General features: G+C 33.5%; 1 long non-coding RNA gene across 1 annotated transcript; it reads left to right on the forward strand.

The window, feature by feature from the left end:
• Positions 1-216: 216 nt before the first annotated feature.
• On the forward strand, positions 217-27888 carry LOC120162890. The gene is made up of 5 exons (XR_005519585.1): positions 217-228; positions 13690-13697; positions 20342-20357; positions 21682-21687; positions 27776-27888. It is a non-coding gene; the product is annotated as an uncharacterized LOC120162890 (long non-coding RNA).

Below are 27888 nucleotides of genomic sequence, written 5' to 3' on the forward strand. Positions count from 1 at the left end.
ATAAAATTTAAATAGGCATAAAAATAAGGCCTAACAAACAATTAAGGACTAAGACATAACATGAAGAAAATAAGAAGTTTGAAGTCAAAGATAAAAAACTGCATTTGGTGACTAAAATGAAAATATTACAAACATTGGATGGCCCATTAAATAGATATCCCTTAGCGCCTAAACGCATGCCCATCACCCCTAAAACGATTTAGTTTTATGAGGGGTATATAAGCCTTAGTTTAAGGTTAAAAACCCACAACCATTTCATTTTCCATTTTTTATTTTAAAATAAAGATGGAGAATGAGAGTTCTTAATACTCTCTCAACTTATCTCCATCAGAGAGGAGAAGCTTCGGTCGCCGACATGCTCTATCGCCGTTCAAGGGGGCTGAAGAAGAAACAACACCTACCAAAATGATATTCTCTTCCTCCTAACCCCGAAACCAAGACCCTTTTTCCTAAAACTCAGCCAAAACGCACAGATTTAAGTTTATACCTTTCAAAATAAAGAAATCCAGTGTCTTTTCAGCTTCCCGGTGACGGAGATGGAAGCTTTCTAACGAACCACAGATGATGAGGCCACCAAGAAAACTCAGGTGATTCCTTTTTCTCTCATTTTCTCTTTTTATTTTATTTTTGTTCCCTCTGTTTTTTTGGATCTCTCATTTTTTTCTTTCTTTATTTCTTTTTCGAACCCCTTTCTTTTTCTGCTCAAATATTATGCTTCTCCTTGTCTGTTTGGTGTGGCCATGTTTTAGGGAAATGATTTCCCTAAAAACTCATTAAAATTTGGATCCCCAATCCGACTAAATCCAATTGTTTTAGCAAGTTTGGTATGGGTTTGGTTGGATTTTCACCGTTGATGATGGCTTTTGATTTTTTTATTTTTCTAATTGTTTGGGTTTACTATTTTTTTGAGGTGGTGATGGTGAAGTAGCTAAAATGATAGCAGGATCGTCGGGAACATATGACCGGAACAGTGATGATGGAAGCGGTGGCAGTGGGAGAGGCTCTTGGCATGAGCGGCGGTGGTTGGAAACTAGGGTTTCAAACCCAAATTAGGTTAGGGTTTTTTCTTTGCTTGTTTGGGCTTGCTGGATTAATTGGGCCGGATGACCCTTTGTAATTGGGACCCAATTGTGGGCTTGTAATTTGGCTTGCAATAATAATAAAAATAATATAGTTAAATAAATAATAATTAATAATAGTAAGGTTTCGATCTGGACAAAATGGGCATCTACAACATGAAAAGTTAGTCATGTAAATATTATATCGAACCATGAATTCATGTAAATTAGGTAGTTATGGTGCATTGCTTGATGTCACCATTATTTGTAATTTTAGAATTGTTCTAAGATTATTGTTAACGTTACATGAACCTACAAAGTCATACCCTATGATTGAAAAGAATAATTATTTATTAAATTATATATTTATATATAAACTTATTGTACACAAATATATAATTTAGTTAAAACTAATAGAAGTACCTGATACACATAGAATTTTAATTATAAATTATTTTATCAAAATTATTTTTGTAATTATAAATTATATTTAAATATTAAAAGATAACAATTATTTTAATTATAACTCTTTCAAATATAAAACGTATAATTCAATTTGTTAGGATTAACGAAGAGGATCAATGGACAATCGAAAAAGAATGGGGTTTAAAAGATAGAATTAAATTTAGGGAGTAAGGAGAACAAAAAGATAAGATAATTTGGCATAAGTATTTAAAGTGGTTCGACTTATCAACCAAGTCTACATCCACTACCTTAGCTCCTCACCAAGGATTTTTTTAACAAATTCACTAATTTGTTCTTTCTTTTTTTCAAGGACAAAGAGATAACTTTTACACTCCCTATCTTTTCAATGGCTAAGATAGAACCAAAAACCTTTACAAGGGAAAAAAAGAAATAAACAGAATAACCTTTACAAGGTAGGTGTTTACAAATTGAAAGCTCACAAAAACACAATTATTTACAAGAGAATTGAAAATAAGAATGGAAAACTCTTCTCTTGTGTTTGATTGCTTGGATAGGTGTTCTAACCCTTATTACAGTGTCTTGAACTTGTATTTATGTATTGGAATGTTGTTGTAGCCGTTTCTAGCCGTTGGATGTTGTTTGGAGCCGTTGGGGATTAATTTTCGTGCAAAATAAAGTTTCCCAGACCAAGGGGTATCGATACTCCTAAATGGAGTATCGGTACTACCTTTGTTATATTTAAATCAACTAGCTGTTGGGGCCATATGGTATCGATACTACTATACATAGTAGTATCGGTACTCCTTTGGGTATCGATACCATTTTTGCATTTTGAAATTTGAGCAAAGCTGGTAGTATCAGTACTACCTAGTGAGTATCAATACTTCCCTTACCTTTGGTATCAGTACCATATGAACAATATCGGTACTTGTTCAATTGGTATCAATACTGTAAGAACAATATCGGTACTACTTGTCCAGAAAATTGTTTTGTGCTCAATTCCAAGCTTTTAAGGACTTTGAATTATTTTTGAAAACATTGAAAACTTCGAATAAATTGAATTCAAGTCCAAAAACATTTTGCCCTAATTGTTATATCAAAATATAGTTCAACAATCTCCCCCTTTTTGATATAACAAAACATTTGAAAAATGTTTTTGGCAAAACTCCCTCTTACTAAAATGTTAATGAAAAAGGTATCAATTGTTGGAAAATATGTGAAAATGTTCAGCTCCCCCTTTTCATCAAGAAATTTAATTTTTCAAACCAATACTTCTCCCCCTTTTTTGTTAAATCAAAAAGAATTCAACTTTGAAGTTCAAACATAACGATGGATAGTATTTTTTACATTAAAAAACATTTAAAAAGTCAATGCTCTCCCACAAAAAGTGCATTCCAAACAGAATTTAGCTTTAAAATCTCAACACTTAAACAAAATTGAATTTCAACAAATAGTAACAAATATGTTAGTAGCTCATGAAATTCAATATATCCAAGTATAAAATACTTTATGCAATATCAATAGTTGAAATTAAGTACATATGCATAAAGCTTTTCAAAAATGTTATGCATTTGTAGAATTAGATATCAATTGTTAGAGAGATATCTTTAACATTTTAAAACACATGCATACACATTTAATTTTAGGTCAAAAATTTTAAAATTTGTAAAATCAAAGCATTTGAAAAGTTTATATCAATTGTTAGAGAGATATCATTTGCATTAAAATCAATTTTGACCAAAATTCATTATGATGAACTAAAAAAATATGAAAAATCATTAAAACTTTAAAATGTTCATCATAACATATTTTTAACACACAAGAGATGAAAAACATCAAATCATTAAAATCAAAACTCATGCATGCTTAAATCAAAATGAGCAACCAAATAATCAAAATCAAAAGCATTTAAGCTTAGAGGTTACCCATTCCTTTTTCGAGTGTGGCTAGAGCATCTCAATTTCTTCATCTTCATCACCAATGCTCCCACACACCTACAAGAGACATTTAAGTAGATTTTGGTATCCAAATTGCTTTGGATCCTTGAACGTTAGTTTCAATGCCCCTTGTTCCCTTAGGAACCCATATTTATCTAATTTTAAATCATTTTCCTTTTTAAAAGGACAAGAATGTTCCATGTGGCCATAAAATGGCAATGTGAGCATTTTGCCATTTCAAACAAAATGAGTTGTTTTTAGAAATTATTTCTTTTTCTTTTGTTAAGCTCTCAAGCTTAACTTTTAAATCAAAATTTTCTTTTTCTAAATCATTGATTTTAACTTTTGAAATCTCTAAATCATTTTTCAAAATTTCATTTTGATTTTCGATATCAACTTTGGCTTTCAAAATCAAATCATTTTCAACTAGAAAATTTTGAAACTAATTTCTTATATTTGGAATTCATGGTCTCAAATTCAAAATACAACTCAATATAAGCATCTTGTAACTCATTAAAAGATTGTGAATTTAAATCATTTGAGTTAGAAGATACATCGCAATCATCTTCGATGGCCATGAGGCATAGGTTGGCTACTTCATATTCATCACTCCAAGCTGCCTCAAATGCCTTTTTCTTTGATGATCCCTTCTTCTTTAGGAGATGACATTCATACTTGACATTCCCCTTTCTTTGAAAATTGAAGCACACAGGGAGACCCTTCCTCTTGATTGATTTATGCTTCACTTCCTTGGAAGACATGAATCTCTTGAACTTGTTGAAGAGATTATCCATCTCTTCTTCATCATCATCATCTTCATCCACCTCTTCACTTGAGTCTTCATAGCTCTCATTGGTGGACTTGAAGACAATGCCTACCTCTTTCTTCTTCTTTTTTTTCTTATCTTCATCTTCTTCCTCTTCATTCACCATCAACTCATGGGTAAGTAGAGAACCAATTAGCTCATCAAGAGTGAGAGACTTTAGGTCTCTAGCTTCGATAATCGCCGTCTTCTTCGATTTCCAAGACTTTAGAAGAGAGTAGATTATCTTCCTCACTAAATTCTCATTGGATATGACTTCTCCAAATCCTTTGAGACCGTTGACAATCACGAAAAATCTATCCGTCATAGCTTTGATGTCTTCATTGGTTTCCCTCACTTCATCGGTTTCCTCATGAGTGACTTGGAGCTTATCCCAGATCTCCTTGGCATTGGAACAAGAGGAGACTCTTCCGTATTCATTCGGGCCTAATGCACAAAAGAGAATGTGCATAGCCTTAGCATTGAGTTGGAACTTCTTCTTCTCTCCATCACTCCAATCGTCCATCTCGTCGGTTGGAATGGTGTAGCCTTTCATGATCGAGTTCCAAGCTTCTAGATCATTTGATTTAATTAAGAACATCATCATATTCTTCTAATAGGCAGAATTTGCTCCATTGAAGTAGGGTGGCTTGTTGACCGATTGTGAATCTTTAATGTAGTATGCACCGGAGGTTGAAGCCATTTCTTCTTAGTTGTGTTAGGAATTGGTAGAGATTCTTCTAGAAACGTCTCAAGGTGGTTAAACCTTCTAAATGAGTTAAGCTCTGATACCAATTATTATGATTAATGAAGAGGATCAATGGACAACCGAAAAAATGCAAAGGGGTTTAAAAGATAGAATTAAATTTAGGGAGTAAGGAGAACAAATAGATAAGACAATTTGGCACAAGTATTTAAAGTGATTCAACTTATCAACCAAGTCTACATCCACTACTTTAGCTCCTCACCAAGGATTTTCTAACAAATTCACTAATTTGTTCTTTCTTTTGTCAAGGACAAAGAGATAACCTTTACACTCCCTATCTTTTCAATGGATAAGATAAAACCAAAAACCCTTTACAAGGATAAAAAGAAGTAAATAGAATAACCTCTACAAGGTAGGTGTTTACAAATTGAAAGCTCACAAATATTTACAAGAGAAATTAAAATAAGAATGAAAAACTCTTCTCTTATGTTTGATTTCTTGGATAGGTGTTCTAACCCTTCTTCAAGTGTCTTGAACTTGTATTTATGTGTTGGAATGTTGTTGTGGTCGTTTCTAGTCGTTGGAGGTTGTTTGGAGTTGTTGGGGATCAATTTTCTTACAAAATAAAGTTACCCAGACCAAGGGGTATCGGTACTCCTAAAGGGAGTATCGGTACTACCTTTGTTATATTTAAATCAACTAGCTGTTACTAGTCGTTGGGGCCTTATGGTATCGATACTACGACAATGGTATTGGTACTACTATACATAGTAGTATCGGTACTCCTTTGGGTATCGATACCATTTTTGCATTCTGAAATTTAAGGAAAGCTGGTAGTATCGGTACTACCTAGTGAGTATAGATACATCCCTTACCTTTGGTATCAATACCATATGAACAGTATTGGTACTTGTTCAATTGGTATCGATACTGTAAGAACAATATCGGTACTACTTATCAAGAAAATTATTTTGTGCTTAATTCCAAGCTTTTAAGGACTTTGAATTATTTTTGAAAACTTTGAATAAATTCAATTCAAGTCCAAAAACATTTTGCCCTAATTGTTATATCAAAATATAGTTCAACAATCTCCCCCTTTTTGATATAACAAAACATTTGAAAATTGTTTTTGGCAAAACTCCTCCTTACTAAAATGTTAATGAAAAATGTTTTTGAAATCCTTGTGGTTAAATATTTTCCAACATATGATCAAATATAATGAAATCCCAAACAGTGCATTCACCTCTTAGTCTCTTTTGCTCACATGCACTCTCGGTTGGTTTTTGTTCTTCAATTTTCCTCCATATAAATTGTAAACCCAAACAGTGCTCTATCTTTCAGCTTTTTATTTACAAAGAAAAAAATGGAGGAAGAATTGTTGGAACACAACACCGATTGCGTTTTTTCTTAGACCCTCCCCTCACTTGCAAGTAGGTATTTATTTTCTCTTTTGGGCTATCCTGAAGTAAGCTTTTCTTTTTTTTCAAATTCCCATTTTTAGCTCGCATTGTGTGTTTTTTATTGAATTTTTTATGTTTCTGGAACTGCTTGTCAATGATCTGGATATCCAGTGTTAGTTTTGAACTAAAACCATCTATTTTTTTCTTTCTTCTTAATAAAAACTTTTTGTACTCCTTACGAAAGATATTCAGTCTATCAGAATAGAAGTGAAAGAGGGTCCTAGGCTAAATTTTTTTTTATCTTCTTGTTTGGTTTTTATTTAAATTACAGAATTGGTTATGAGTATTGACATAGTGAAATAGCTAGGCTCAATCCGAGAGACTACTGATACTAGTTTTCTGGGAATTGAATTGATCTGACCTGTGGTTTTCGGCGTCATGTGAGCTTATTCTTTTTAATAAGTTCATGTTGATTAGGGGACTGATATATCGTGAATGAATTGGATTTTTTTACTTGTTTTGGAAACTGAGGACTATGTTGCAAGTTTTAAAAGTTGGGGGCCTCAATACAAGCACCTGAAAAGTTTAGTGATCATATTGCAAACATACTAATGGTGGTGTAATGGCGATAAACAACCGGTTACGTTCGGGGACCATATTGCAAACGGACTAAATGTTGGAGCACTGTATTGCAAATTTTAAAAGTTGGGTGACCTAAATGAAAGCTTTAGAAAAGTTCAGTGACCATTACTATACTTTACCCTTATAACTATTTTAAATTTAAAATGTATAAGTCAATTAAAATAGATATATCACAAAAATCTAATTGGAGTTGAATTATTATTTTAAAAGATATATAAAGAGAGCAGCCCCCAATGGACTTTTTATAAAATTATTTGAACCATTTAGAAAATCAAATTTTGGGAGGACTAAATAGAGCTCGTGACACTATTATTGCAGCTTGAGAACCAACATCATGCTTAGGTAATTAGATTTGCAACAATATCTTTATGTTTTCATAATTTTAAAAGGTCATTTTTCATCCCTTTTTAGCTTGATTCTATCCTTGTACATGAATTTCTAGGGGTGATAATTCGATCATTTTTTTTGGATGCGCCACAAGGTGTGCCGGAGGTCCCAACATATATGTATAAACAACATTGGTATATGGTATTACTTAGCAATCGGGTAGCCATAACAGGGAATCCTGATTTCAAAAAGCATCAATAACAATTTCCCCCACACAATGTATTATGTGACTGTCCAATCTCATACATCATTCAAGCATTGATTTTACAAAGGAATCCAGATTACATCATCACAATGTTTTATGTGATTGTCCAATTGTTCAAGAAGATCAATCATAGTAATTTACATGAAAGATTTATCTGGTTTCACATAGAATCAAGTTAAGTATGTTTGGATAATACAACAATTTATCACTATACATAGATACACACTATATACAAACACATCACACTTTTCATATAAGGCCTAGCTTTACTACACAAGTATCATTTCACAATCAATCAAATGGGAACTGTCGACAGTTGTTTTTGTCTGAGTGACGTGTATTATATACGTTATTATATAAATATAATAATATTATATTATAAATATTATTATTTATATAGCCTGAAGGACCATTTATAAATTTAGAGGCCTAATTGATAACTCGAGAGCCCGATTACAAGTTTAACCCAACCCAAACCCGAGCCCGATCCAGACTCAAATCCAACAGATCTGATCCAGGCCCAGTAACCCGAGCCAAACCTATATCCAGTAAGCCCGCGAGAAACCCATCTAGGGTTTTATGCTCATCATCTCTAGCCGCCAGCACGCCATAGCCGTCCGATTCAGATGAAGATCCAAGGGTTCATAGCCAGCCAGCAGAAACCCTAAGGTATCATAACCCTAGGACCAATGTTCAGCCACTGCCTCCACTGCTCTAACCGAAGATTGCCAAGACGCCTCCATATCCCAAAACTTACCAAAAGGCTCTAGAAGATCAACACCAGCCGCACACGTTACAACCCTAGGGTGAGTCACCACCGTAGCTTCGGTGACTCACCGAAGGGCACCCTTGTGACCGATTCGAAGGAAGCACTGTGGAAGGCTATAAAAGGCGACCATCACCTGCAAACAAAGAGACAGATGCAACAAGCAAGAACACATAGCAAGAAAGGAGAACAACACAAATATCCACAAGCCAACACAGAAACAACGACAAACGCAACAAATAAAGAGAAGAAGTTGAGAGATCTTACCTCGCCGGAAGACAAAACGTCGAAGATTCGAGTTGAAACGAGGCAAAACTCTCATTTTTATTTTGATTTAAGCTTTTTAGAAGGCTTTTAGGTAAAATAGAGGTCGGATTTGAGTAGAGGAGGTTCAGATCTATATTTTGGGAAGTTTTCATATTTTTCGGCCACAATGGGTAGTTGCTGGTGGTGGTGGTTGATGGCGGAACTCGACGACTGACCGGTGAACGGTCTCTCTCAAGCGAGGGTTTTTAGAGAGATTCCAGAGCGTCTCTTGGTTTAGAGAGAGGGAGATGAGAGAAATGAGAGTACTTGGCTCTTTAGGGCCAAACTTGGGCCATATATACCCTCTCCCATACGACATCGTTTTGGGAGAGAGGTTTATGTATAAATAGGGGGATGGGTAAATTACATCCGCACTCCTCCTGGTTTTGCAAGCATTCCATTTTTCTCATGAAACAGGTTTTTACCCCTTTTAATTCGGCTTTTCAGTTTTAATTATTATTATTTTAGCCATATATACATATATTTAAGTTAAATCACATGTTTAGTTCTTAAATATTAATAAGTTTCATTTTAATCCTATATTAGGAATTAGGGTAAATTATCTAATTAAGCATATAATTTTGATATTATTTCAAATTAGGTTAGTTAATTTTACTATTTTATTTTTAATCACTATTTATTATTACAGGATTAATTATTACAGTACTTTTGTATATTAGGTTAATTTTAAATATAATATATATAGTTTTAATATTAAATATTATAATAGGACTAGTAATATTTATATTAAATATTACTTTATATTTATAAATACAAGTTTATAATTTACTGCAAAGACACTAATTAATAAATAACGGTGTCAATTTTGGGCGTTTTGGGGTGCTAATCCTTCCCCATACGTAATCGACTCCCGAACTCTTTTTTCTCGTAAAACAGACTCGAGTTTTATTATTTTAATATTATTCTTATGAATTTTTATTAAAATAATATAACATTTCGGTGACCAATCTCACCATATAAAAAATTTGGTGGCGACTCTACAACTTGGTGTTTCATATGATTCATGGAAGATAAGCACTTATTTTTTCGAGACTAGTTACACCGTCTGGGGTGTACTATTTGCACTCTCTGTCTCCAGGGCAGAGAAACGTTTTTTTTTTAAAAAAAATGAGAGTCCATCCACCAATTTATTAATTATTCATCTTTTCAGTAAATAATAAATTTGTTTTAATTTTGTTTTAATTAATTTTAATTATTTTACTAACTTTTGCTTTTTTTGTTTACAGATTTAATTTTAAGTCATTAGAATAGAATAATAGGATTGTATTAATTTTATTTTATGTTTTTCCTCACCCACTGTGCACTACATTCATGACATGAGCTAAAACCCCACTCTTATACTGTTTAAGTGAATGAGAAACTACTCCCTCGTGTGGCTTTCACCTCCGTATGGGATAGGGGACCATTCTTTGAGCTCACACCTTATGTTCATCATGTGGTTTTCACCTCCGTATGGACATAAGGAAGTATGCTCCTTCAAATTGAACTTAATCCGAAAGTCTGTAATGGACTAGGATTGAGGGCTTGGCAGTCCAAGAGGACACCAAAAAAGGACAATTCGTTGACCTTAAGTTTAGGTGGAGCCTTACCTGATTGAGTCTTGTAAAATTAAGTACACAAGGAAAAGCTTGTTGAGTTTTTTTTAATATTATCTTATTTTCTGAATAAATACATGCGAACTAGAAATCACGTGGTTAGGTTATTTTTCTAAATAAAGCATGGAACTAGAAAGCATGATGTTATGATATGATTTTCCTTACTAAACAATTTTTGTATATATTCTGAAAATGCATACATTAATTGTTCTGTTTGCATTTGCATAATCATAACATACTCAAGGTTGTTGATTCAAGAGTGATTATCAAAATCAAAGTCTTTCATTATGGACAAAGGGTTTCATGATCAAGTCAACTATGGAGCAACTAAAGAATGGTATCTTGAAGAAGCTTTTAAAATCATGGAGGGATATGCACATAAAAATCCTGTTAGACTGATACCGAAAGCTTTTTATAGTAAAAGTATCAATAGAAGCAGTCACAAGGGAGATAATTTTTATAAAGCTCAAGCCCATTTTTGGACAGATGAAAACAAGAAATTGAGCACAGAGGTTGAAGCCATGCTTGATGATTTCCGAAAAGTCAGTCAAACCTTGAAAGATGTTGGACTAGGAAATGTCCCAGAAGAATGGATAGCAGAAATCATTAAACAAAAGAATGATGCTGGCTATTGAAAAAGATACATGAGGATCAAGCAAAGAAATTCTCATATGACTTTCAAATTGCTGAAGACATATACAATGCAGCAATAAAAAATTTGGAAAAATGTCAAGCTGAAAACCAGATATTGAAGAAGGATGTAGACAACATGGAAACTTTATATCTGATTCATCAATGTGAGATTAATACTGAATTAAAATCCACTAGATCTCATAACCACACATTAATGAAAATGGTGGATGAATATGGAGATTTGGTACAAGAACTTCTCAAACATAAAGGTTCTCTGATAAAAGAAAATGAGCAGCATTGTTTACAAATTCAGGAAATGGCAAGTAAGATTTAAGAAAAAGAAGATGACATGAAGAAAGCTGCTGCTCAAGCAAGCAAGGTAGCCCACAAGCTGGTGGACTTAGTTGCTTTTACAAGGGAGCTGAATAAAAATGGAAAATCAACTTCTGAGTGTGAATGGAAATTAACTTGGATTTTTAAGGAGATAGAGAAATTAGGAGGGAAAGTTATCCCTTATATGTAATGATCATTTGGATGTATGGAAAACCCCTTTTTATGTTTAATAAAATTGTTTTAAGATAATTACTCTTGAATTACACCTTTCATACATTTACATTCATATATACATTCATATTTTGTATAGCATAATAACATGTGTTAATCATGAAAGTATGGGAGTAATCAGTGAAAGATTTTGGAATCAGGAGTTCTAAAAGTCAGGGGCGGGTTTTAAAAAAGGGATTGAAATCAATGAATGGAATATTAGTTCGAGTTGGAAGGATTGAGAGAATACAATAACTTGCGGAAATCCAATAAGAAATGCTTGAAGAAACAAGAAGGTTCCAAGCTGAGTCCAGGGAACAGATGTCTAAAATGATGAGTATGATGGTTACTCTACAATATGGGGATAAAATGTTCGAGGAAAAATGACCAAGAACTTGTTGAATATAGAAATCCAACTCATTTTCACGAATCAAGAAATATACAGATAACATGGACATCAAAGTTGGTTCAAAGAAAAGAAACATGGAACAAGTCCCATTGAAAATGGATAAAAATGGCAAGAAGGAAAAATGATAACACATCTCTTTCCAATTCCAATTTCATATTCAGAGTTGTTATCATTTCTTTTTGAAAGTGGTCTTGTGACACCCATCCCTCATAGTACTTATTTGCATCCAAATTGGAAAAATATCAAGAATCCATGCAATTATCATTCTGGAGATTTTGGTCATTCTACAGAAAGTTGCATAATGCTGAAATTAAAAGTCCAAGACCCTATGGTAGAAAGGTTATTATGTTTCGAAAATGGGAAACCTAAGCTCCTCAGAAACTCAAAGATGATTGAGAAAGAGAAATTTTCAAGTCATCACCTCTCTCAAGATGATAGTCAAAAGTCAGACATTCAAAGCAAACATTTTCAGGAAAGCAATAGCAAAGAAACGATCATATCAAGGGAATCTCTACCATGTTTTCCTTCAATCTCATGCAGCAAGTTATATGCCAAATTACACAAAGTCCAGCTTATTGCTCTATGTCTGGTTAAACCTTTGATACCTCCTTACCCAAAATGGTATAATAAAAAGGTTTTTTGTGAATATTATGCTGGAATCCGATGACACTCCATTGAAAATTGTGGCAAATTCAAACGAAGAGTTCAAGATATTCTGACTCATGTAATTATAGAAGTGGATGCCAACGATCAATCCATTGTGATTAAACATTTGGGAGTTAACCCCAAGAATGAAGTTGATAGTGTCAAAACAAATGAAGGACAAGGCGAAGCTAAGAAAAATGAAGTATGTATGATAGATTTAACTCTCGATACTTCTCTCAAGCTAAAAGGTGATGCAAGAATAAGAAATGAAAAAGCAAAATGAAAGGTAATCTAAGACTGGCCTACAGGTTTAAAAAGAAACAAGGTAGATACAACCTTGAGATACCCATATCAGTTCTTTTGAAATCAAGAGAAACAGAGGGCAATTTAGTGAATGCTACTCTAAGTATAGCTGCAAAAAAAACATCCAGAATCAGGATACAACAATCGCCACTAAAGAGATTTGTTCTTAAATTCAAACTGAGCCCAGTTGCCAGTCAGAAAAGATAATGGTAGGATTTGATCAAGAAATAGTTCAGGAGAAAGATGAGATTTTTGTACCTAAAAGCTCATCCAAAGAAGCTACCCAAGAAATTATCAAGAAATGGGGGTCAAATATCGACAAAAATCCTGGTATGATTACACACCCAATATCCAAAGAATAATGGGGCAGTGGAAGTTGTTATTTACCACTATTGTACTTTTTATTTTGTAGCATCTTGTTTAAATATGTTCCTGTTCCTTTCTCCTCTTTTGTAATAAAAATCTGTTGTTTTTAAGGTTATGAGTATTTAATCAATTTTGCAATATTGCAATTCTTTGAGTATCATTAGATTAAAAGCTCTTTACAATTAGAGTTATACATTTTTGGAAAAGTATCAAGATTGAATACCATAAAAAAATGACTCTGACCTTACCTCATAAGAAATGTATCCTAAATACTACCTTCCCAGAAAAATGAGAGAGCCTTCTCCAATGTGAGGAATTAGGCAAAAGGCTTGGTATTGATATTTAGAAGCATACAACGTGGGGCATCTTTTGTGACATTGCAAAGCTAGCTAGATTACTTTTCTATTGATGAGGTTCGACGATGAAACTTTGACAAATCTAGTCTAAAGTTGGTTGCTCGGAACTTGAAGTTTGGTAATGAGATTTTCTAATTTTCACTAAACACATAGACTATAACAAGTCCTTTTAAAAAGTAAGAGTCATATATGTAATTACCCCAATAAAGGCTAATGTCAATAAAGTTGAATTCAACTAGCCAAAAATTGTAAAAGGTTGTGAAAGAAAAATTCATCCTAAATAATACATGTTATAGTATATTTTACACATGTGCACAAAGGAATCTCTTTATTAGATCGATGTTTTCACACTACTTTGAATAAAATAAAAGATTTCAGAGAATTAAAATGGAGGTACTCCAAAAGGTTTAGTAACTATTATGTTAAATTGTGTCATTTTGTACGCATCCAGTTAAAGATACCAAGTCAAAGAAAGTGAGGCATGTGGCAATGTTCACAAAAGAACGAGAGAGAAGTAACATATTCACTGACATATAACCATAGAAAATAGGGAAGCCAACCTAAAACTAACCTATCAATCTTGATACTTGTCAAAGAACTATAACTCTGAAATAGTAAAAGTGGTTGATTCTTTTGATATTCTTTGAACTCATGCTTATGATATGATTCTATTGTGAACCTGTAAGATGCAATATTTTACAAAATTATTTTATTCTTTGATAAGAAATGAGGAAGAACATTTTCAAACAGGATGGTCTCAAATGAGAAAGAATCTTGAGTCAAGTTGATTATTCCCTCATTGAAAAAATGAGCAAGGCTAGAATAATGAAACATTTCATATTCTTGAAAGTAAGTGGCATGAGAAATCAAAAATTTGAAGAACCAAACTTATACCATTCCCTTTGGGGCAAACAGTCAAGAAGAAGGTGATTACCTTATTTGGAAGAGGTACATATCTCAAACATTTCTGTCAGAAGGATTGATCATCTCTTAAGTTTGTGATAACATGAAGAGAATCCCTAAAATTACTTAAGAACATTGTTGTTTAGTAACATTGGAATGAGAGCATTCAAGATTACAAGATTTTGCATCAAGGAAGCCACATGTATACCTATAAGGGGGCATTAACAAAATTAGACCTCATGAGAAGCATTAACGGACATTAAGAGTGAACCTTACAACTTAGAATGTTGGGGAATGATGAAGGCCCTTTTAAGACAAAAATGATCCAACCGGGTATTCCAAACAATCACATCATTAGCATTTGTATTAGAAAAATGCTAGGGCATGCTGAACCGTTATCATTCTAAGGAAAAATCATTCTCCTAAAACAAAAAGGTATGAAGAATGAAAATGGTAAAATGGTGACCATCGAGTTGACTATACATCACTGTTTTGTCCACCATGCGATTACATCATCCCCACAGAAGCCATAGGAAATGATGAATATGTTGCCGAATGTTTTACGAACCAGTAATTATGGTGCTGAACCAATGTTACGATCATGGGGAATTCTATCTATTGATAAAAGAGGAAGTTTTTCTTCACACTCCAAAGGTCAAAAATTAGAAATGATGAAGATTTATTTCCATGAAGAAATGTTGGAACTTTAACAACAAGAAACTAGTGGAACCAACTAAGATTGAACGATGGGTTATGGTTTGAAGAACCTTGTTCAAGATCTGATTAAATATGGAGACATGAAAGGAATTAGGATAAATCCTCTTATGAGTTATTTCAAGATATATTGAGGCATGAAAGGAATTAGGATAAATCCTTCATATGATATGTTTCAAGAGTCAAATCAGAACATACATGGCTGACATCCTGATTAATCTCTGTTGAATTTGGCATATTCATAGCTATATTCTGAAGGATGATAGATTCTCTTTTCAAAGATGATATATTCTCTTTTCAAAGACAAAAGCTTTACCGGATTTCTACGCAAGTTCAGGTAAAGACAGCTGGTGTTATCAAGAAAAGTAGGGCAACAAGGTCATAATTTCAAGTATGGCAAGAGTCCCATAAATGACACAGTTCTTCTGAAAATAAAAAAAGATATCAAGATACAAGTTGACCAGATGGTTATTCAGAAGTGAAAAGGAATAATTGAGTGGAAGAAAGCGAACTTTGGAGTCAATTGAGGATTGAACCGATATTTTGCATACATACATTTGTAAGAATATTATTTGCATAAGGATCATGCATTTCATTTAATTTATATAAATACATTTTTATGAGAAAGATACAGGGACAAATACCTTACGAGTATAAGGTAGAATCCAAATCACAGGAGTCATGTTTGGAGAGGTAAACATCTGATGAATAGATGAATGCAATCCACACAGAAAAAGTATTGGGGCATTCACAACCAACAAGTTGTTTTGAAAAATGAGAATACGATTTTCAACGTTTCTCATTTAATCTTTGCTAAAAATGAAATTGTTGAAAAGTAAGAAGTTTCTTACCCAGTAAATTATTTCCATGAATTTATAAAGCCTCCAGGTCATCTGTAAAACCTCAGGGTATGATGTTTTTGCATGAAAATGAGAAATCCATTTTTAAAGTTTCTCATTTAATGTTCTAGAAAATCAAAACCTTCAGGTAATATATAAAGTCTCCGGGTCATTTGTAAAACCTCAGGGTAGGATGTTTTCACAAGAAAATGAGAAAGCCATTTTCAAAGTTTCTCATTTAATGTTCTAGAAAATTAAAGCCTTCAGGTCATTTGTAAAGCCTTCGGGTTATTTGTAAAGCCTCCAGGTCATTTGTAAAGCCTCCGGGTCATTTGTAAAGCCTTAGGGTCATTTGTAAAGCCTTCGGGTCATCTGTATGTCTTTCAAACAAGATGGTGAATCCTTAAAGTCATTTATGAAACCTCCACGAAAGAGTAGTGGAATCAAATCAATCTGATATTCACATAAGAGTAGATAAATTAGATTTTTCTCAAGTCAATCATTTTTAGTCTTCGCGGAAGAGTAGTGAAGCAAGAGCAAGAACAAGATCAAAATTCGCTCTCCAGGGAAGAGTAGTGGAACAAATTTTTCAGCAAAGTATGAGAACTTCACGGAAGAGTAGTGGATTAATCCAAGTTTGAGTCTGAACTTCACGGAAGAGTAGTGAAACAGATTATGTTCAAGTCATTCCAAATCTGAACTCCATGGAAGAGTAGTGGAACAGATTTGTCAGCAAAGTATGAGAACTTCACGGAAGAGTAGTGAAGTAATCCAAGTTTGAGTCTGAAGTTCACTTAAGAGTAGTGAAACAGATTCTATTCAAGTCATTCCAGATCAATCTTCACAGAAGAGTAGTGCAGCAAGAGCAAGAACAAGATCAAAATTCGCTCTCCACGGAAGAGTAGTGGAACGGATTTTTTTCTGCAAAGTATGAAGCCTTCATGAAAGAATAATGAAGTCATGCAAATTCAGCATTCACGAAAGAGTAGTGAAGCAAATAATTTGCAAGTCATCCTCATCCTTCACACAAGAGTAGTGAATCAAGAGCATGATCAAATTAAAATTCAATCTCCAAGAAAGAGTAGTGGAACGAATTCCCAACAAAACAAGAAGTTCACTCGGCGAAAACTTGTCTTTTTATCTTTTCTTTATTCTTGTTTACATAAAAATAAGCAAAGAGGGGCAGTTGTCGATAGTCGTTTTCGTCCGAGTGACATGTATTATATACGTTATTATATATATATAATAATATTATATTATAAATATTATTATTTATGTAGCCCGAAGGCCCATTTACAAATTTGGAGGCCCAATTGATAACTCGGGAGCCCGATTACAAGTTTAACCCAAGCCAAACCCGAGACCGATCCAGACTCAAACCAACAGATCTTATCTAGGCCCAACAACCCGAGCCAGACCTGTATAAAACAGGCCCGCGTCTGCTTATCATCTCCAGCCGCCAGCACGCCGTAGCTGTCCAATCCAGATGAAGATCTAAAGGTTCATAGCCAGCCAGTAGAAACCATAGGGTATCAAAACCCTAGGGCCACTGTTCGGTCATCGCCTCCACTATTCCAACTGAAGATTGCCATGCCGTCGTCATCTCACCAGAAGGCTCTAGAAGATCAACACCAGCCGCACACGTCGCAACCCTAGGGTGAGTCACCACTGTAGCTTCGGTGACTCACTGAAGGGCACCCTTGTGACCGGTCCGAAGGAAGCACTATGGAAGCCTTTAAAAGGCGACCATCACCTGCAAACAAAGAGACAAAGGCAGCAAGAAAGAACATACAGCAAGAGAGGAGAGCAACACAAATATCCACAAGCCAACACAGAAACAGCGACAAAAGCATTAAATAAAGAGAATAAGTTGAGATATTTTACCTCGCCGGAAGCCAAAACGCCAAAGATTTGAGTTGAAACCGAGGTAAAACTTTTGTTTTATTTAGATTTAGGGTTATCATGAGGCTTTTAGGTAAAATAGAGGTCATATTTGGGTAGAGGACGTTCAGGTCTACATTTTGGGAAGTTTTTGTATTTTTTAGCCACCATGGGTGGCGACCGGTGGTGGTGTTTGACAGCGGCACTCGACGGCCAACCGGTGACCGGTCTCTCTCAGGCGAGGGTTTTTAGAGAGATGCCAGAGCATCTCTCGGTTTAGAGAGAGAGGGAGACGAGAGAAATAAGAGCACTTGGCTCTTAAGGGTCAAACTTGGGCAATATAAACCCTCTCCTATACGGTGTTGTTTTAAGAGAGGGGTTTCTGTGTAAATAGGGGATGGGTAAATTATATCCGCACTCCTCCTGGTTTTGTAAGCATTCCATTTTAGTCACGAAACATGTTTTTACCCCTTTTAATTCGCCTTTTCAATTTTAATTATTATTATTTTAGCCATATATATATATATATATATATATATATATATATATATATAGGTAAATCACATGTTTAGTCCTTAAATATTAATAAGTTTCATTTTAATCGTATATTAGTAATTAGGGTAAATTATCTAATTAATCATATAATTTTGATATTATTTCAAATTAGGTTAGTTAATTTTACTATTTTATTTTTTAATCACTATTTATTATTATAGGATTAATTATTACAGTACTTTTGTATATTAGGTTAATTTTAAATATAATCTATATAGTTTTGATATTAAATATTATAATAGGACTAGTAATATTTATATTAAGTATTACTTGATATTTATAAATACAAGTTTATAATTTACTGCAAAGACACTAATTAATAAATAACGATACTAATTTTGGGCGTTTTGGGGTGCTAATCCTTCCCCATACGTAACAGACTTCCGAACTCATTTGTCTGGTAAAGCAGACCCGAGTTGTATTATTTTAATATTATTCTTAGGAATTTTTATTAAAATAATATAAAATTTTGGTGACCAATATCACCATATAAAAATATCGGTGGCGACTCTACAACTTGATGTTTCATTTGATTCATGGAAGATAAGCACTTACTTTTTCGAGACTAGTTACACCGTCTGGGGTGTACTATTTACACTCTCCGTCGCTAGGGCAAAGAAACGTCTCGACATGAACACTTTCTCTCATATCAATTTGTGGCTCGTTCTCTAGAACATTATACTTGGGAGTATTAGTTTTTAGTAACTTAATGCGTTCGAGCTTTAAGAATTTCCATTTCTCAGTTAACGCGTTATTGGACTTGACGTAGCTTATACCTTATTATTTCATTGCTCAATTTCATTTTCAGAATTCTTCAGAATTCTCAGTTAACGCATTAGTACATGCATGTCTCTATTTAGGCTAGGTCTTTTGTTTCAAGTCATCCCCTTAATCTCACTAATAATTTAAATGTCAAACTTTGACTTTAACTTTAAAGTAGGGAGTATCGATATCAAGTAGAGGGTACCAATAGTCAATCCTATAGTATCGATACTCTTTGATAGTACCAATGTCAAAATGGCATACGAAAATTCTATGTTTACGGTGTCGATTATTTATAATGGCTTGTTTACCCTTTAACATATAACCGATTGAGAAATATTTATAGCAAGTGTATCATATTTGAAGGGGTTTGTTCATTATTAGAGTTACAATCCTCTTCAAGTTTTCTTTTCATTTTGTAACTATAAAAAAGTTTGATGATGATTGATTAGATGGGGAAATGGAACTTATCTTGTGGTTTTCAAGGAAAGCAGGTCCCATTGAATATGAAAAGGTAAAATAATCTCATGATTTTACAACAAGATATTCGGAAGAGAAGTAATTAGCCAAATTTATTTGGCTCGTCATAGTTGTATTATGTTTGATGACAATTTTTTTTATTAAGCTAAATAGGAGACTACAAATTAATATATATTTTAAATACTCTCAACTATTTGACAATGAACGTTCAATCACCCTTGCAATCGTTGGTGCTTGAACTCATGACTTCTAAGAACAACAACGATTCCTTTAACCACTGAAGTAAATTAGTTTGCGTATGTTTAAATACATATAGCAACACTGTCCTTTTACTAATGGCATTGAGCTAATGTCGTATTTTCTTTTTAAGCATCTCACATGACTCGTAGATTAGGCTATGCATCAAATCTATGCAAATTTTAAATCAATATCAAATAATATAACTTTGATTATGAACTTTGTAACCACCAATTTTTACCCCAAACATTTTATTTTATTGTTATTATTATTAATAAAAAAATCATCATGAAAGCAACCCATACCGCCCTGCCATAACCAACACCACATGTCATCACCAATCGCCAGCAACCTTCCAGGCCAGCTGCACCAAATAATTTATTTTTTATTTTTCACACATGTAAGGGATTCTATAAAAAAAACCCCAAAATAGAACTTGAAGGGGATATTTTTCGGGAAAAAAGTAAAAAAAAAAGAGAGGTTCTAGATTTTTTGCAAATGTTCGTTTGAATTTGCTTCCATTTTCCTTTTTCTTTTATTTTCTATGTATACATGTAGTTAAGGTTGTAAAATCAGAGAATCGGATAGGTTTCAATCAGATCTTGGCAGGTCGGGTAAAATCGGATACAAGTCAACTCAGGTTGATTTGACACCAGATCCAGATCGGGTTCAGGTCAGGTCATTTTCAGTTCGGATTGTGTCAGTTCAGGTCAAAACAGTTCAGGTCCGAAGCAGATAAAGAACAGGTAAATTCAGGTTCGGGTGGACTTCAGTCGGATCTCGTTCAGATCGGGTCACATCATTGACAGATAAAAATCAGGTCGGATGTTTACCGGATACGGATTGAGTTCAGGTCGGGTTGTTTCTATTTTTAGATTAATTATTTTGTCATCTTTCGTGATTGTTGAATTGCAAGTTGTAATTGTATATGATTTCGAGTAAATTAAGACAAAAATAAATATTCATGGATTAGTTTTGTAAAAAATATAAATTTAAGGACAAAATTGAAGAAATGAAAAATTACAAATAAAATTTTAAAATATAAATTAAACAATACACATAGGTAAGGGACTAAATCGAAATAAATTTAAAATTTGAGGTTTAAATTAATATAAAATGACTAAATTAAACACATTTAAAGTTATGGGCTAGTTACAAAAATATAAATAACAACTAACAATGGGCCAAATGAAGATGCAAATATAAATTTAAGGACTAAATTGAATACATATAAATGTGAAAGACTTAAAAATGAAATAAATTAAAAAAATATAAAAGGATTAAATTGAAATAAATGTAAAATGTGAATAAATAATGAAAAATATAGAAAATTGCATTTATTTAAAAAATTGAAAACAATATATATATATATATATATATATATATATATATATATATATATATATATATATATATATATATATATATATATAAGTTTTTATATAATTATATATAAAAACTATATTTATATTATAAACTATATAATTATTATATGCTATATATATAAATTATGTTTATATGAACTATATATATAAACTACATATGTAAACTATATATGTATAAACTATAAAAAGTATATAGTTTATAAACTATAATTTATATATATATATATATATATATTATTCAAAGTGAGTGGTGTGAGAAAACTTTTTAAAAGAAAGAATTTTTTTTTGTGAAAAAATTTGATTTTATTTGGGAATTTAGAGGGAAATTGAGAAATTTTGAGAATATAGGGAAATTGAGAATTTAGAGGGAAATTGGGAAATTTAGAGGGAATAGAAAATTTTGGGAAGTTAGAGCCAAGGATAGTGTCCAACATGATATTTTGGGTTAATTAGGCTCATGCTCCTCCAACACTAATAATTTTTCCACTTGTTTTTTGATTTTTTATTTCTTTCATTTTAGTCATGGTTTAATTGTAAATATCTTCTTGAATTTTCAATTCGATGCAATTTATTCTTGTATACATTCTAATTACTTTTAATTTTCTATGTATGTATGTATGTATGTATATAAACTATATATATATAAACTATATAAAATATATAGTTTATAAATTATAATTTATATTAATATAGTATATATATGTATGTATAACTAATATAAGTAATCTATAGATTATATATATATATATATATATATATATATATATATATATATTATAGAAATACTATGCATAAACTATATAAAGTAATAAAGTATATAGTTTATTAAAAAAACCTAAACCCTAAACCTTAAACTATAAACCCTAAACTTTAAACCATACACGCAAAACACAAAACCCTAAACCATAAACCCTAATGTAAATAGACTAGCACTAATGTAAATGGACTAGCACTAATGTATATATATTTGTAATAAAAGAGTGAGTTTATGTATTGGGCCTATGTAAACTAATGTAAATGGACAAACACTAATGCAAATGGACTTATTTTTTGGTTTTATTATTACTTATTCATAACAACAAAATAAATGTGCTATTAATGTGAATTAACCTAACATGCAACTAAAATACTAATTATGCAAATGAAATTAATATGACATGTACTACTATTTATGAACCATATAATATGCAATGTGACATACTAATTATTTAACATCTAATTAATCATGTTTTATATAATTTACATTTAAATAATTTTTTAATTTTATTAAATAATTTTATATAATACGTATGTATAAACCACGTATATATATATAAAGTAAATTACTTATATAGTTTATAGAAATACTATGCATAAACTATATAAAGTAATAAAATATATAGTTTATAGAAACCCTAAACCCTAAATCATAAACTATACATCCTAAACTTTAAATCATAAACACTAAACCATAAACTATAAACCTTAATGTAAATGGACTAGCACTAATGCATATATATTTGTAATAAAAGAGTGGGCTTATGTATTGGACATATGTAAACTAATGTAAATGGACAAGCACTATTGCAAATGGACTTATTTTTGTGTTTTATTATTACTTAACAATAAAATAAATGGGCTATTAATGTGAATTAACCTAACATGCAACTAAAATACTAATTATGCAAATGAAATTAATATGACATGTACTACTATTTATGAACCATATAATATGCAATGTGACATACTAATTATTTTTGTTGTTACCCACGCCAATAAAAAAACAGTTTAAAAATGTAACTTTACTAGCTTATATTTTACTGGATGATCATACTTTGCAATCAGACCAAATTCCAATACGACCATTTTTTATAATTTTATTTTTGAACTTTTGTACTCATTGTTTCCAGGGTGTATATTTCGGGGTTAACAATTTCAAGGGCTATATTATTTTCATTGTGCCACGTGAAGACTTCTGAGTAGAACCAATCCAATGGCTATTGGCGCCCAAAAACCCATGTGCGTCCTAACGGTTCTTGTCTTCTCTCGGACACACCGATTCTTCAACTGAGCTTTTAGTCTATTTAGTGTGTAATCAAAGTCTGCTAGTTTCAAAAATATATATATTAATTATACCTTGTGTTCTGTTCAATGCAATGACACATATATATTGGTACGAGTACCCAAAAAATAATACAAGTATATATATATATATATAGGCCGACCTATCAGGTTTATAAGACTTTTTAATAAGTCTAAGCCAAATCTATTTAATTTAATAGGCTTTTAAAAAAGCCCGAGCCTAGCCATTTTATTAAATAGGCCAATGCAGGCCAGGCTTTATGTAGGCCAGGTCGTAGGCCCCTGTAGGCCGGCCTAACCTATTCCCACCCCTATTTGTAGTAATAAAGTAATAAATTATTAGGTTTAAATCATAAACCCTAAAATCGATCAAAAAACTAATTATTTAACACTTAATTAATCATGTTTTATATACAACAACAACAACAATAACAAAACCCTATTCCCATATGCAATGAGGTAAGGGGGAGGTAGGGTAGTAGGCTGCCCCCAACGCTAGATTGAGAGCAGCTTCCGTGGAAGACCTCTGGCAGTCAGAAACTTGAAAATAAAGATAAAATACAATGCATGTATAAATAAATAAATAAATACATATGTGAACAATCTTCATATGCAGTCTTTATATGCGCGTCTGTAATGAGAAGTTATCCCTACAAATAAATCCCTGCGTAAAAATCTCTGTATATAGACAGAAACGTAAGTCCCGATTAAATTTAAAAAGAGGAAACATGAAGAGAAGGATACATAGTAGTCAGCGATAGCAAGGTACGAGAAGGAATAAAGTCAAATGGGTTAAAACCTAAACTAAGGCAACACTACTCCGCTACCCTAGTTTTAAGCTTTCATAATTTCCAATGACATAAACTTATAAAAAGTAGAAGTCATGGATAATACTACAAAGGTATTAAAAGTAGACAAAGATGCTACACCCTATGGTTGTGACACACACTACTTGGCTACCCTGGTCTTATGTCTCCATACTTTCCTGTCAGAGGTCATGTCCTCGGTAAGGGATAAATCCTTCAAATAAGATCTCAAGCAATCTACCCACTTCCTCCTTGGTCGTCCTCTCCTTCTCGCACCGTCAGTTGTAATCAACTCTACCCTCCTGACCGCATCCGACGATTGTCGCCTAAGGACATGCCCAAACCACCGTAGTATTCGCTCCCTCAATTTTTCAGATACAGGCACCACCCCCAATGACATCCTAATTGTAGAGTTTGGTGTCATGTCCGACAAAGTCCTACCACATGCCCATTGAAGCATTCTCATCTCTGCGGCTTCTATCCTCCTTACGTGATCCTTCTTGATTGCCCAACATTATGATCCGTATAGCAACACTGGTCTTATTGTCATTCTATAAAATTTCCCCTTACGTTTTAGAGGCACCTTATTGTCACACAAAACTCCAGTAGCAGCCCTCCACTTTAGCCATCCCGCCTTTATACGGTGTGTAACATCATCATCTACACCCCCATCTTTATGTATCATAGACCCTAGGTACTTGAAACAATCCTTTGAGGGGAGAACGTGTCCTTCGATGCATACTTCTACATCTTCATTGTTTTGGTTCCCACTAAAGTTTGAACATAAATACTCTGTCTTTTCAATATTGATCCTTAGACCTTTTTCTTCCAAAGCAGTCTTCCAGGTAGTCAGTCTACTCTTCAACTCATTTTTTATTTCAGCAACTAGGATAATGTCGTCAGCGAAAAGCATACACCATGGAACACCGTCTGGTGTCGCACAATAGATGTCGTCCATAATCAAGGTGAAGATGTAAGGGCTAAGAGCCGACCCTAGTGGAGTCCGATTTCCACCGGGAATGCCTCGGTGTCACCAACTGTAGTCCTGACATATGTAGTAGATCTACAATACATATCATGAATCGCCTGGATATAAGAAGTTGGGATCCGTCTCGTTTTCAAGGTCTTCCAGATCGTATCGCGGGGTATGCTATCATACGCCTTCTCAAGGTCAATGAACGCCATGTGAAGATCTCTATTTTTTCCCTATATTTCTCCATAAGCCGTCGAAGTAGATGAATCCCCTCCTAGTCGACCTGCCTGGCATAAAGCCAAATTGGTTTTCCGAAACCCTAGTAACCTGTCTCAACCTAGCCTCTATCACTCTTTCCCATAGCTTCATGGTATGGCTGAGTAGTTTAATACCTCTGTAGTTACCATAACGTTGGGAATCTCCTTTATTCTTATAGATTGTATCACCGTAGACTCTCTCCACTCCTCTGGCATCTTGGCAGTCTCTTAAATAATATTAAAATATTAGTCAACCAGTTAACTCCCTCATCTCCTAGGGTCAACCATACAGTGATAGGAATTTGATATGGACCGACAGCTTTGTCCATCCCCATCTTTCTAAGGGTCATTTTGACTTCCTCAATCCCAATCCTACTTGTATGGCATTCATTAGCCGTTGTATGATGGTCGACTGACCCATCAACGTTACTATCTCTACAGGGAGAGGCATTGTTATTAAATAAGCCAAAGAAGTAACTACCCCAAACCCTCTTAATATCATGATCTTTCACTAAAAGAACACCATAGTTGTCCTTAATAAACCTAATGCTACCTAGATCCTTTTCATATTCTCGCTGGATTTTACAAGCCTGAAGATGTCGTTTTGTCCTTCATTTGTGTTTAATCTTTTGTACATTTCCTTGTATGCTTATCCTTTGCTTTAGCCACTGTTTTCTTAGCTTCCCGCTTTGCCTCCTTGTATATTTGTTTAGCTCTCGATCTTTCTTCGTCGTCATTGTATTGTAGCAACTCCTTGAAGCAAGTTTGCTTTGTCATCACCTTATTTTGGACTTCGTCGTTCCACCACCACGATTCTTTATGTTACTTGACCTTCCCTGTCGACAACCCAAGTGTGTTTTTGCCCACTTCTCTGATCGAATTTGCCATATTTTTCCATAACATATCTGTATTATTTGAGTTTGTAGTTCCAAAACCTATATGAGACAAAACCTTACTCCTAAAGTCATCAGTTGTCGCTCCATGTAAGTTCTTCCAAAGGATCCTAGGTTTACCTAGTTTAGCCCTCCCATGAGTGATCCTCCCGTGGCGTACGCGGAACACCAAAACCAAAAATCTATGTTGTGATGCACATTCTTCTTCAGGGAACACCTTACAATCAATGCAAGCCCATCGATCCCGATTTCGAACCAGGATGTAGTCGATTTGGGTACAATGTCCCCCGCTATAGAACATAATCAAGTTCACATCTCTCTTGTTAAAGAATGAGTTAGTGACCACTATATCGTGTGCAGTAGAAAATTCAAGCAACGTACCCCCATTGATGTCTCCCCCTATGAAAACTCTTTGGTCCTCCAGAATGATCCTAAGTACATTATCTAACGAATCCCAGAAGCAACGTTTTTCACCCTCCCCTAGGCCAATATGTGGGGCGTACACTGAAAGGACATTCACCACTTTCGCTTCTATAATAACCTTAATCATCATGATCCTATCACGGTATCTATAAACTTCAACTACATTTTCCTTGAGCCTAGAGGATACCAAGATACTCACCCTATTTCTAGCGTTATTTACGCCTGAATACCACAACTTGTACCTGTTACACTCTCTGGCGTGAGCCCCTTTCCACCTAGTCTCTTGAATACATGCAAAATCTATTTTCCTATTACTTAGTACGTCAGTCAGCTCCAGCAGCCTAGCATTTAAAGTGCCTACACTCAACATACAAACTCTAAGACTAGTCTCCTTGACACCACTCTGTCGAGCTCGCCCCCTATACGCCCTATGGGATCTAAAAGAAGGACATGACCTCAAGTAATCATCTATAGCCGAAGCTATGAGGAACTATGAAAAAGGAATCCAAAGAAGACAGAAGATGCACCAATAAAACGCTAGAGAATTGAGGGGTACTAAGAAGCCTAGTTGGATACTTAATAGGATTTTAATTTATAAAATACTATTGTCATTTTTATTGCTAAAAGCCTAGTGTTAAAAGGGGGAAATAGAATAATATTTTATTATTATTATGCGTGGGTAAATATTTATGAATACTTTTAATTGCTTAAAGCCTAGTGTTAAAAGGGAAGAAAAAAGAATAATATTGATTGTTGATTTATGAAAAACGTTCTAATGTTTACTGTAAATTTCAAAACCTTTTTTTTTGAAAAATTTGAATTGAATACTAATTTTATTGCTAGTAATTTGGTTAATAATGATAATAAGTAGGTTTATATACAATTATAAGGTAAATTGTGTAAAACACTAGCATAAAACGTTTTAATACCTGGCCGACCATTATATGTACCTGGCCGACAAGTAGGAAGTAGTTGCTGTTTTTCGGCGGGGTTATTTTTCGGCGAAGGTTAATCTGTGGAACTTTAATGTGGTTACCGGTAACGTTCACCTGCAAAAAGTAAAAAGCAAAAAGCCCAAGCAACTCCAATGAATATTGGAGAATTTCCCTAACTTTACCCTAATATTACAGATTTCGAATAGAAAACAGACAGATCAGAGAAATATAATCAATCAAATCTAACGAACTGGAGTACTATAGTTCTCGTCTATGAT

The sequence above is a fragment of the Hibiscus syriacus genome, unplaced genomic scaffold (genome assembly GCF_006381635.1).
Source record: "Hibiscus syriacus cultivar Baekdansim isolate YM2019G1 unplaced genomic scaffold, ASM638163v2 tig00111409_pilon, whole genome shotgun sequence".
Classification (NCBI taxonomy): Eukaryota; Viridiplantae; Streptophyta; class Magnoliopsida; order Malvales; family Malvaceae; genus Hibiscus; species Hibiscus syriacus.